Genomic DNA, 11,522 nt, shown 5'->3' on the forward strand with positions numbered 1-11,522 from the left:
TTGTATAAGACCACTGTTATAAGAACTTGAGAAATAGTTTAAACTGAGAAGAAAACATTCTTTTGTGGTTACCAGAGGGTGGAGGGAGGGAGGGTGGGAGAGGGGCATTCACTAATTAGATAGTAGGTAAGAACTACTTTAGGTGAAGGGAAAGACAGCACACAATACAGGGGAAATCAGTACAATTGGACTAAACCAAAAGCAAAGAAGTTTCCTGTATAAACTGAATGATTTGAAGGCCAGCGTAGCAGAGGCAGGGGTCTGGGGACCATTTCTTCAGGGACATCTTTGTCAATTGGCATAATAAATCTATTAAGAAAACATTCTGCATCCCACTTTGAAGAGTGGCGTCTGGGGTCTTAAACTCCAGCAAGCAGCCATCTAAGATGCATCAATTGGTCTCAACCCACCTGGATCAATGGAGAATGAAGAACACCAAGGACACAAGGCGATTAAGAGCCCAAGAGACAGAAAGGGCCACATGAACCAGAGTCTACATCATCCTGAGACCAGAAGAACTGGATGGTGCCTGGCTACAACCCATGACTGCCCTGACAGGGAACACAACAGAGAACCCCTGGGGAAGCAGGAGAGCAGTGGGATGCAGACCCCAAATTCTCATAAAAAGACCAGACTTAATGGTCTGACTGAGACTGGAAGTACCCTGGTGGTCATGGCCCTCAGACCTTCTGTTGGCCCAGGACAGGAACAATTCCTGAAGCCAACTCTTCAGACATGGTTTGGACTGTACAATGGGTTGGAGACGGATGCTGGTGAGGAGTGAGCTTCTTGGAATAGGTGGACACTTGAGACTATGTTGGCATCTCCTGCCTGGAGGGGAGATGAGAGGGTGGAGGGGGTAGAATCTGGCGAAATGGACATGAAAAGAGAGAGTGGAGGGAGAGAGCAGGCTGTCTCCTTAGGGGGAGAGTAATTGGGAGTGTGTAGCAAGGTGTATACGGGTTTTTGTATGAGAGACTGACTTGATTTGTAAACTTTCACTTAAAGCACAATAAAAAGTATGGAAAAAAAATGTGTCGACTTGGTTAGGCCAGGATTCCCAATATTGTGTGGTTGTCTTCCATTTTGTAACTGTAATTTTATGTTAAAGATTAGGATGGGATTGTAATGCCACCCCTACCCAGGTCACATCCCTGAATCAATGTAAAGGGATTTTCCTTCGAGTGTGGTCTGCATCACCTTTTATCTCTCAAGAGGTAAACAGGAAAGGGAGGTGAGCAGAGAGGGAAGACCTCATACTACCAAGAAAGCAGTGCCAGGAGCAGAACATGTCCTTTGGATCCAGACTTCCTGCATGGAGAAGCTCCTAGTCTGGGGGAAGATTGATAAGAATGCTGACAGAGAGAGAAAGCCTTTCCCTGGAGCTGATACCCTGGACTTGGACTTTTAGTCTATTTTACTACGAAGAAATAAATTTCTCTTTGTTAAGGCCATCCACTTGTGGTACTTCTGTTATAGCAGCACTAGATAACTAAGACATAGTTTTTTAAAACTACCTCCTCCATCTCTTCTTTTGCTATGGTTCTGTTCATATTTTCTATCTCAGTTTGTGTTAGTTTGATTGGTAGTGTGTTTCTAAAAATTTGTTCATTTCCTTTGTTGGAGTACATTTTTTCATAGTATTCTGTTACGATCCCTTTAATTTTAGTCATTCTGTTGTAATGTCACCCATCTCATTTCTTATTATTGTTTCCTCTCCTGGATTTCTTTTGTCAGTTTGGCCAGTGGTTTGTCAATTTTCTTGATCCTTTTGAAGAACCAGCTTCTGGTCTTTGCTTTCTGTTGTTTTTCCATTCTCTATTACGTTCATTTCTGCTCTGACCTTTACTATTTCCTTTCTTTTGGTGACTGTGGGCTTCTTTTGTTGCTGTTTTTCTATTTGTTCAAATTGTCTCTTTTCAGGTACATTTAAGCCATTTATAGTTCAGTGTGATAATAGATAGGTATGTGTTTACTGCTGTCATTTTGTTGAATTTTTTTTGTGTGTGTGTGGTGTTGAAGATTTCTTTGTTCTGCTTAATTTTCTGTGGTGATTTCTGTGAATGTTGTTTTCATTCCTTTCAATGTTACTGATTTTGTGAATACTGAGACTTTATATTTATCTTCTTTTTTATTCTGATAATTAGGTTGATTAACTTTCTTAGTGGTTACCTTGAAATTTACCTTTATCTTCCTAAGTTTAAAGTAGTCCTTTACTTCTTGATAACATTGACTTCTCCATATGAAAGTTCTATAACTACAACATTTATTTCCCTTTTTTGTTTTGACATTGTCATCATTTACATAATTGATGTCTCTGGTTCCGTTTTCAGTCTTGTAGCTTTGTTTTATTTCCGAGAATTCTTTCTCAGGGTTGACATCTGGCTGATACTGACCTTTGTCCTAATCTCAGATTGTTGTCTGATATTGGTGATCTTCAGTCTGAAGGACTCCCTGTAATTGTTCTGGTAAATTTGGTCCAATTTTTACAAATTCCCTTACTTTCTGTTTATCTGGAAATGTCCTAAATTCAGCATTGTATTTGAGAGACAGTTTTGCTGGATATATGATTCTTGGTTGGCAGTATTTTTCTTTCAAGGTTTTATGTGTGTTATCCCACTGCCTTCTTGCCGGTATGGTTTCTGCTGAGTAATCAGAGTTTAGTCTTATTGGTTCCCTTTTGTAGGTGACTTTTCATTTTTCCTGAGTTACTCTCAGGATGTCTTTGGTTTTGGCAAATTCGATTATGATATGTCTTGGTGACTTTCTTTTGTTTTCTATTCTGTAAGAGGTTTGCTGAGCTTTTGCATGGTTATCTTCTCATCTTTCATGATTAAAGAGAAGTGTTCTTTCAGCAAAACTTTGACAATTCTCTCTGTGTTTTCCATTGCCTCCTCCTGTTCTGGAACCCTGATCATGTGCAAATTTTTCCTCTTGATGGTGTCCCCAATAATTCTTAGGCTTTCTTCATTCTTTTTGTTGATTTTTCCTCAAAAAAGTTGGTGTCAAGGTATTTGTCCTCAATTTCTCTGTTTTCCAGTAATTCAATTCTGCTCCTATATCCTTCTATTAAACTGTCCATTTCTGAGAATTTATTGTTAAGGTTTTGGATTTCTAGTTGCTGCTTTTGTATAGTTTCTAGTTATCTATTTATTTTGTTGTTTTGTTCTTGTATTGTTTTCCTGAATTATTCTATTGCCTTGTCTGTGTTTTCCTTGGTTTTATCTGTTTTCATTAATCTCTTGATCTCTTGGAGAACACTGTATCTCAGTCTCTTGAAATCTTTTTCGGGTACTTCCATTACCACTTTCTTCCTCTGAAAGCCTATCTGATTCTTTATTTTGGTCACTTGCTGGAGCCATCTTGACCTGCTTTATGTGATTTGATATTTTCTGTTGTCTCTGAGGCATCAAAGTGTTATTTATTGATTTATTGTGTGTTTGTTTGCTATGACCTGATTTTTTGTTTTGTTTTGATATATCCAAGTGGGCAGGGCATGTGTGCTACTCTGGTCACTAGTCTGGCTGCACTGGAGTTCTCACCACCTGATCCTGGGTGGGTGGGACACCACCTGGGTGTGAAAGCTCAGTTCTCTGCTCACTGGTCTTGTGGGGCAGCTGAGGATATAACTAGCGTTTCTGGTTAGATGATGTGTCTGTCTGGCTAGTCAGCTGGGTGTGGGTGCAGGGAGTGTTCTCACTGGTCATTGGGTTGGGTATTGTGTGTGTGCCCTATCAATTGCTGAGTGTTCTGGTCGAGGTTGTCCAGGATGTCTGTCACTGGGTGAGTGGCATGATACCAGTGACTGACAACCTGGATACCACATCCAGCTGGAGGCTTGTGCCCATTTTGACCACACTACCCAGACCAATTTCCAGTTATAGGAGGAGGGTGATCTGGGGTGCAAGGTAGGGGAGAAGATGCAGTGCATGGGTGCCTAATTGGAAGATGTGCCCCTGCTGCTAGAGTGTGCCATGGAGAAGGGTGTACCTCTGGTCCTTGGGCCCCCAGTGCACGTGGTTCAAGGAAGTTGAAGGTACCAATGGACCACGGCCCTGGCACTGGTGGCTGGGAGTGTGCAGACATCTGCTCTGGCTGGGTCAGCTGAGCTGGGGCTGTCTGCCGTCACTGGGGTTGATCAGGCAGGCAGTGGAGCAAGGCTGAAGGCACACCAGAGCTCCCTGTCGGTGCTTGTACTCAGGTTGCTTGGATGAGGGTGGGGCAGGGCCAGAGCCATGCCAGAGCTCCCTTCCTGTGCTTGTGTTACAGGAGGGAGACGGGGGGTGTGGTGGGGCCAGAGCTACGCCAGAGCTCCCTGCCTGCACTCGGTCACTTGGGTGCGGGGTGGGGCCGGATCGGGTCAAAGCCACATGGAGCTCCTCTCCCACACTTGGGTCACTCAGTGAGGTGGGGGGCAGGGTGGGGTGAAGCTGTGTGGAACTCCCTGCCAGTGCTTGGGTCACTCAGGTGTGGGATGGGGTAGAACAGGCAGCTGAATGGGGCTGGGGGGAGGGAGAAAGATAAAAGAAAGGTAAAAGGGGGGAGCTTCTGCCGTGGTCCTGGCATACTAGGCTGCAGGAATGGTGGGGGCTTGTGCTGCTCATCACCTTGTTTCAATTCCGGTGTGTTTTCTCAGTTTCTCTGTGCCCTGATGCGAATTCCATGAAGTTGCCTCCTGTGCTCCTCACCCAGGATCATAGGTGTCTTTGTCTTAATATGGTTGCACTGTGCTGGGCCAGTTGGCCAGGCACCTCCATTCAGTCTTTTCTTGTTCACTGTTTTCAGTCAGTTTCTTCTTTTGGTATTCAATCTGGTTCTTTATCTCTTCATTTGATGCTCGGGTTCCCAGGATTGACATCTGCATCTGTTTCACTTGGTTTTTCAGGTCTTTGCTGCAAAAGGACAATGTGGTGCATCTGACTAGTTTGCCATCTCGGCCATCACTCAACACTTCGTCTTGATTGCTGTAGTTTTATATGAAATCATGCGGTGTGAGTCCTCCAACTTCGATGTTCTTTTTAAAGATTGTTTTGACTGTTTAGATTCTTTGCATTTCCATATAAAATTTAGAACTAATCTCTCCAAAAAATCTTGTTGGGATTTTTAAATTGGAATTGTATTAAACTATAGATTAATCTGTTAAGGATTGGCATCTTAATAATATTGAATTTTTTAACCCATGAACAGTATATTTCTCCATTTACTTAAGTAATTTAAAATTTATTTTATCAATGTTTTGTAGTGTTCAGTGTATATTCTTGCATAACTTTATATTTAAGAATTTGAAAACTTTTGATATTAGTGAAATTGGAATTCTTAAGCTTCAGTTTTTCAATTGTTTATTGCTATTATAAAAAAATACTGATATAAAATACAATTTTCAGTTTTTTTTTATCTTTTATCCTGCAACCTTCCAAAATTTACTTACTAGTTGTAAGAGGTTTTTGATTTTCTAACATTTTGTTAAAACTCATCCTTATTGATATATAATCTATAAACAAAAACGCACCCTTTAAAAGTACACATTCTGATGAGTTTTGAAAAAATTTATACATCTGTGTATCTACCACCAGAATCAGGTTACAATAATTCTCCACTCTCAAACTCCTTCGTGATACCTACCACCTAGTCAATCAGCATCTCCCTTCATGGCCCCAGACAACCACTGATCTACTATGTGTCATTATAGGTTAAATTGGTCATTTCTAGAGCTTCACAAACTCCAGGTTGTTTATGACGATCCCATAGTATTTTCTAGTTTACATCATATCATCTGTGAATAAAAACTTTAAATTGTTCGTTTGGCAGTCTTTATGCCTTTTATTTCTTTTTCCTATCACAATGTCTAGGATCTCCAATACAATGTTGAATAAGATACATTGGAACAGGCATTCTTGCTTTGTTCGCAGTCTTAAGGGAAAAATGTTCGATATGTTGACTTTAAGTATGATGTTAGTTTTGGGTTTTTGTAGATGTTTTTTATTATATTGAGGAAGTTACCTTCTATTCCTAGTTTGCTGAGAGGTTTTATCATGAATGAGTCAACTTAAACTTTTTTCTGCATCTATTGAGATCATTATATGGTTTTCCTTCCTTTTTCTGTTAATGTGAGGAATTGCATTGATTGATTTTTGAATGTTAAACTAACCTTCCTTTCTAAGAATAGATCCACTTGCTCATGATGTTTTATCCTTTAATACATTTCTGGATTCTATTTGTAAATATATTGCTAATAATTTTCTGTTTAAATTCCTGAGGGATATTGACTTGAACTTTCTTTAACATCTTTGTCTAGTTTTGATATCAGCATTATGCTAACTTCATGAAAAGAGTTGGAAAATGTTTATCCTCCCTATTTTATGAGTTTTTGTGTAAGATTAATATTATCTTCCATAAATATTTGATAGAATTCACCAATGAAGCCATCTAGGCTTTGAGTTTGCTTTGTGGGGATATTTTTGATAATAAATTAAATCCGTTTAATAAATATAGGCTAATCAGATTTTCTACTTACTGTAAAAAAAGTATTATGAAAATAGCATGTGCCTTCTGCGCTGGTTTGGTGGCCACATCTTCCCCCCGGAGGTGTTTTCATAGGTGTGCTATGCTACTTTTTTTGCAGCTACACATGGAAGAGGATTGTTACGGCAGCACTTGTGAGGGTACCTTATGGGAGTAGGTTGTGGATGGCAAACAAATACATGCATTATTTATGTAAAAATATGTTATTCTCTAGTCAGTTTTGATAAGTTGTGTTTTTAAGGGAATTTGGCATTTCTTATAAGTTGTTGAATTTATTTGCCCAAAGTTCTATAATATTCCCCTATCGTTCTTTAATATCTATAGATTCCATAGTGCTGTAGCCTCACTCATTCCTGATATTATTAATTTGTATTTTATCTCTTCTTTCTTGATAAATTTTGCTAAGGTTTTGTGATGGTTAATTTCATGTGTCAACTTGGCTAGGCCATGGTGTCCAGTAGTTTGGTCAAATACTAGTCTAGATATTTCTATGAAGGTATTTGCATGTGATTAACATCAACTCAGTTCATCTTAAATTAAGCAGATTACCCTTGATAATTTGGGTGAGCCCCATTCAATCAGTTGAAAGCCTTAAGAGTAAAATACAGATTTCCTGAGGAAGAAAGCTTTGGTTTTAAGACTGTAAATAGACAAGAGTGCCAGAATTTCTAGCCTGTTACCTGACATATGGATCTTGAATATAATACTACCAGGATTTCTAGCCGGGTACCTGACATTTGGATCTTGAATATAATACTACCAGGATTTCTAGCCTGTTACCTGACATATGGATCTTGAATACAATACTACCAGGATTTCTAGCCTGTTACCTGACATATGGATCTTGAATATAATACTACCAGGATTTCTAGCCTGTTACCTGACATATGGATCTTGAATATAATACTACCAGGATTTCTAGCCTGTTACCTGACATATGGATCTTGAATATAATACTACCAGGATTTCTAGCCTGTTGCCTGCCCTACAGATTTTGGATATACCACCTCTTACTTTTTTACTATTGAGTGAGCCAATTCCTCAAAATAAATATTTCTTTCCCTTTCTATTTCTTGCTGTATATGAAAATGACTTTATTTTCTTCTCACTTTTGAAGGATATTTTTTTCAAGATTTAGAATTCTGTGTTGACAGTTTCTTTTTTCTTTCAACACTTTAAAGATTTTTTCATTGTCTTCTGCCTTCACTGATTCAATGGTAAGAATAAAAAAAAACCAAACCCAGGGCTGTTGAGTCGATTCCAACTCATAGTCTTACAAATATTGCCTTCTATATAATGTGTCTTTTTCTCAGGCTTCTTTCAAGATTTTCACTTTATGTTTGGTTTTCAGCAGGTTTTTTTTTTTTTGTGATGTGCCTAAGGGTGATCTTCTTTGTATTTATAATGCTTAATTTCTCTGGGCTTCTGGAATCTGTAAATTAATTTTTTCCCCCACCAAATTTAGGAAATTTCCAGCCATTACTTCTTCACATATTTTTTCCATTCTATGCGTTCTCTCCTCTCCTTCTGGAACTCCAATTGAATGTACGGTTTGACCACTTGATACTGCTGTATATGTCATTGAATCTATGCTCATTTTTTTCCCCAATTTTTTCTTTCTTTTTCTCATAATAGGTAATTTCCATTGATACGTCTTTAATTTCACTGACTTTTCCCTCTCCAATCTGCTCTAACATACAACCAGTGAATTTTTATTTCATATATTATGTTTTTCAGTCTAGAATTTTCATTTGGTTCTTTTTTTTCATAATTTGTAGTTCTTTTTTGAGGTTATTATGACCTGTTTTTTTCTTTAAGTCCATATACTTATTTATTTAGCTTCATTAAAGTTTAAAGTCTTAGTTTGTTAATTCCATCATCCGAGTCATCTCAGACACTTTCTATTGATTGTTTTTTTTCTTATGAGTTGCAATTCCCCATTTCCTTTTATGTGTAGTGATTTTTATTATATACTTGACACTGTATATATAAAACGCATTGCTGAAACTCTGGATTCTATTATCTTCTTCTCATTAGTGTCAATTATTTGGTGTAGTAGGTAGTTCAGTTACGGGCTTGTCACTTCGACCTTATGTACACTTTGTCTTACACTTTGTTATAACATATCTCTGGAAAACACTTCTAATTTGGCAGAACTAAAACTCCAAATTTTGTCTCCCCTATGGTGTTCAGTAATAAATTGTTCACTCAGTTCTTTTAGGCTTCCAGCTATTTCTTTTCTGAACTCCTAGAAATCACTCTTAATATGGTATTAGGGATTAGCACAGTTTAGGGGTTAGCCAAGAATTTTAAAGGAATTTGTATGCATATTTTGGGGACTTCCCCTCTGTGGTTCCTTCTTTTCTGAATTTCCCCCTTCAAATTCCAGCCTTCTGGGAGCCTTGAAATCCACCAATGACTTCTCAGCTCAGTAATGCTGTGCCTTTCTGCTTGAGTTTTAGACACCTTGCATTAAACGTGGACTGGAAAATACTCCCAGGAAAAAAGCTGTGAAAATATGGACCTAATCCAGTGAATGCAGTTTTGCTGCTTTCAAGGGCCTAATCATCTCCAGTTTCTGCTGGCCTATGGTTGTTCTCTGGTGTCTTCAACAGTTTTTTTTTGTTTAAAGTGTATAATTGTTATCTTTCAGAGGCTTAGGCAAATACAAGTTACTTTACTTTTACTGGAACCTGACTTCAAAATGAGGTTTAAAATGGATATATATTTTTTTATTGTACACATAATGAGGTATGTAATTTGGGAAAATGATCAGATAAATATTTTAATCAGAATTTGTTTTTTCCTTTCACTCTGGTATCATCTTACTCCTCTTTTCCCAGGAGAATTATGTTTAGTACTAGTTTTTCTGCACCTCTCAGCCTTTTGAGCCTCAAGTGTTTCTTTTTCTTACATCCCCAGCCTTTCTTCTGCACTTTTTCTTGTTACCAGGTGGAAACCCCAGGTTTTGCTTGGTGTGACTTGGTCAATAAACGAAAGACTGAGGTGGGAGAGTGTAAAATAAAGTGGTGGTGCCTTTATTTCATTGTGCAGGAAAGGAAGCTATTGGGGCTGTTGCCACCAAGACTGCTCCGAAAGGGTGGGGGAAAAAGTTATCTTGAAGGATTTTCAAGTAGAGAGTTCATATAAGTTACATCAGCAACATTATTAATCCTACCATGCAGGTGCCAGGATTTTCATGGGGCAGACCAAGCAAAGGAATGCAATTTTAAGGTACAAATGGTGAGGCTGGCCAAGCAACAGGGCTGGAATTCTGATGCAAAAATTGCAAGCCAGGCCAAGCAAGTTGCAGTGGTATTTTCTGCAGCCTGGACACCTCTGTATTATCCTGATGACACTATTCTTCACATTAAATTATGATAATCAGTTTACTTTTTTATATACCTCTTTTGACTCTCTGTGGCATGAAGGCTTTACCTTGTCTTATGTCTAGTTCATTACTTGGCACACAGTAGGTACTTAACACATAAATTTGTTCATAATTGAAAAACTGAATGAAAAAATTAAAGAAAGGTAAGTATTTGAAATGGAAATTTGGAACAGAGATTTTGTGAAAGCTCCACTTAGGGAGGTCTTTAAATGGTGATTTTCCTATACTGAATTCTGTCATGTTGTTGTTAGATGCAGTCAAGTTGGTTCTGACTCACAGTGACCCTATGTATCACAAAACAAAACATTGCCCAGTCCTGTGCCATCCTCACAATCGTCATTATGCTTGGGCCTATCATTGTAGTCACTGTGTCAATCCATCTAGTTGAGGGTCTTCCTCTTTTTCACAGACCCTCTACGTTACCAAGGGGCTGGTCCATCCTGATAAATGGCCAAAGTATGTGAGATGTAGTCTCTCCATCCTTGCTTCTAAAAAGTGTTCTGATTGTACTTCCTCCAAGACTGATCTGTTCATTCTTTTGGCAGTCCACGGTATATTCAATATTCTTTGCCAACGCCACAATCTAAAGGCATCAATTCTGTCATACATTATCAGCATTTTGGGTTCAGTCATTTCAACATTAATTCAATGTTTATATTGTAAATATATAATTTCATAAAATTGAAAGGCAGCAGAAGGCCTTAGTTCACTGCTTCAGCCATTTGGAAGTTCAGAGGCAGGTTAACAAGAAAGGAAAAGATTATATCCTGGAATTCATCTGCTCTAGTTTCTCTTAAATCACAACACAGGACAGGACTCTGGAAAAATGTTAATGCACTAATGCAGCCCAGAAGAGTCGGTGACAGTGGCTTTATCCTACTTTATGTCACATAGGTTACATTTTAATCTATGAGGAGCCAAACTCCATTTTGCCAAGTAAGATAACCTTAACCAGCTCATAAGAAAATTCTAGTAAGATGACAGAAAAGGCTAATGTTAATAAATGATCTACTTAAAAAAAAAATAAAATAAAATGAAGGGAGCAGAGATACTGGAAAGAAAGGAAAAGCTCTGGGTCTGTCCGCCCATGCATAAACTGAAAGGAATTGAATTGAATTTTTGTATTCTTAAATTTTACCATAACTAATTAATAAGTCTATTTATTCCCCCATTTATTTATTCATTAATGTGCAATAATTTTTTATACACATATACTATATGCTAAGCATGGTGCTAGGCCTTGGATACATATAGCTGAAAAACACATAGTATCTGTACTCAGAGTCCTCACAGCTACAAAATACACCTTGAAATGTATTAGTATTGAAGTGTAAACAAAGTGTTACAAAAATGCAAAGAAGGAATATTTACTTGTTTGGCAAAAGATAGGGAGTGAACCTGGGAGGAAGGGACTTATGAATTATTAGGCCTTAAAAACAAGTTCACGGTTGTTGCTGTTTTAAATCAGGCAGTGGATTAAGATGTAAAGACAAGGAGTGTCAATGGAAGAAACGCCTTTCACTCATAGGGACATTATAAGGAAAAGCATGGAGCTAGTGCCTTAAGGTCTCTATGGGTCAGGATCGACTCACAGCTCCAGGTTTAATGC

The sequence above is a fragment of the Elephas maximus genome, chromosome 24 (genome assembly GCF_024166365.1).
Source record: "Elephas maximus indicus isolate mEleMax1 chromosome 24, mEleMax1 primary haplotype, whole genome shotgun sequence".
Lineage (NCBI taxonomy): Eukaryota > Metazoa > Chordata > Mammalia > Proboscidea > Elephantidae > Elephas > Elephas maximus.